Here is a 2,460-nt window from a genome sequence, read left to right as displayed (position 1 = left end):
AAAGAAGAAAAGGTGTGAAAAATATACGATTCTTGTACATTCCTTGTTAAATACTGTGTTCAAAGCTGAACTCCGGCTTTTTCTTCCAGTGACTTTGTTAGCTGGTGATTGTTTTTAAGTTTTTTTTTGTTCTTGTTACATACCTATGATTTCAGCTTCTGCAGCAATAATATCTGTGAAATCATGCATCAGAGCTGCTCTGGGGTTTAGGGACCAAATTCAGGACTTTGACCAAAACCACTTAAAGAAGTAGCTGCTATTGTGGAGTCCTTGGTGAACTAAAAGTCCTCCGTATCTGACAGTTGATAGAAAACCTCAGAGGTGCAGCACAGTCTTTTTTTAAATTGATATCGATCAAACGACAACTCTTCCTTTTCTTCACTGAAACACTGACTGTGTCAGACGAAGCTCTGTCTTCACCCTGTTTTCGTGAAGTTTTTGTTTTAATACAGTATTGGCGATATTATGCCTTATTGATCAAAAGTATCAATTTCTTCAACATTTAAAATAAAGTTTAAATCTATACTTTGATTTGCCTTGATGTGTTTTTACTGAAAATGTCAATGCAGCAAAACACATCCGTACCAGGTGAACTGAGAGGACCCAAACATGCCACACCACTGTGGCATGTTTGGTTCTGTGCTTGTTCATTGTTAGTACTATTTTTGGTCTGATCAATTTCAATTCAAGGTCTTAGGAGCGGAAAGGACCTTGAAAGTGCTGGGAATTTACATGTGAAAATGTGTTTGAACCCTGCTTTCAGAAAACATGGGAAAAATACTGAGGTTTGTCCATGTGACGTATCCAAGTCTGAGTTTAGTTGTTAGCAACTGGACTTCTTCTCGGAGCTTGACAGACATTTCGTTCTTCAACTGAGAAACGTCTGTCCAGCTCCGAGAAGAAGTCCAGTTGCTAACAACTAAACTCCTTGGATAACATGACCTGGATGAATGAGAATCTTCACAGACTCCATGTGATGTACATTTTCTGAAAGTTCTTAGAAAAAGCACCAACTGCAGGTGGTCAGGTCTGGACAGGCTTTTCACCGTCTGAGTTTTAATAATTCTGTCACATAAACTTCCAAAAATAGACAATGATTAAATTCCACTTTATTCTTTTTTTTTTTTTTTTTTTTTGCCAAGACATGTCAGTAATACCATACTGCATAAAACACTGTTGGTAATAGTTACGTACAGCACTGTTACTGTGTATGTTTATGGCTGCAGCCATGGAGGTAGTGATGGACGGGAGATAACGGATGGATGATGACATCACTTGTTGATCTGTTGTGAAGTTAATGTTTTTTCTGCTGGGTAGGAAAAAAGAAGAGGAAAAATCCAATTACAGATTGTCTTAGTAAAATTAGGTAACCAAAGATCACCAGACATTTCATTGTTTACAGTTAGCTAAAGAAAACTTTTCAAATATTCCATTGTACAGTATGCTTAGGTGACTAGAAATCACCAAAATGTCATATTATGGTTGTGACCAAAAATTAAGGTTACCAAAAATCTCCAAAATTTATTAAATTAAATTTTAAAGAAATATACAAAAAATAATAATTATTAAAAATACAAATTAAATTTAAAAAATGAATTAAAACTTAAAATAGAAATACATGAAATTGAATTAAATCTATTAAAAATATTTTTACTAACTTAATTGTTAAATTAGGATTTTGCAGAAGAATTCCAAATTTTATTTTATAACAATTACTCTAAATGCACCATGAGAATTTTATAGAAAAAAAATTCAAAAAATGTTCCCTAAATTCCCTGATTTTAGAAACATGCAAAAAAGAACATTTTTAAAAATAATTTTACAAAAAGCTTCATCAAAATCTTTTATTTTTTGACCAAAAATGACACAATGTTCACATTTTGACAGAAAATTTTTTAGAAAAAAATTTCATAAAATGTTCTCTAAATGCCCCAATTTTATGAGAAACATGCAGAATAACAAAAAAATTTAAAAATAATTTTACGAATTTTTCATCAAACTTTTTAAATTTTTGTCTGAAAATGACACGGAAACTTTATATTTTGACAGATAATTTTATAGAAAAAAAATCAAAAAATGTTCTCTAAAATGCAAGTAAATGCAATATCCTAAAACTGTGAATAAAAAATAGAAATGAATATTTTGTTTTTAAAACTCCAAAAAGTATTTTTTATGAATATTTCAAAAATCCCCCAAAACACGCCTTACTATAGCCTTACCATCGTGAAAAAATCCAAAAAAATAAAAAGTCCCCGAAATGCCTTAAAATGCAAGATTAGGTCCTAAAACATGCTGCCACGTGATTATTCACGAAAGTCTATTTTTTCTGAATTTTAACAACAGAAATGGGCATAGCTAAGTATTTTAAGACAAATGAGTGCATTTTTAGTCATTTTTGAGAAACTTTTTTTTCCGGAGATTTGTTCCGCAAAATATTGGTATGGTATTATACTGTGATTA

This window comes from Cynoglossus semilaevis, chromosome 12 (assembly GCF_000523025.1).
Source record: "Cynoglossus semilaevis isolate Cse_v1.0 chromosome 12, Cse_v1.0, whole genome shotgun sequence".
Lineage (NCBI taxonomy): Eukaryota > Metazoa > Chordata > Actinopteri > Pleuronectiformes > Cynoglossidae > Cynoglossus > Cynoglossus semilaevis.
This window is presented reverse-complemented; position numbering follows the sequence as displayed.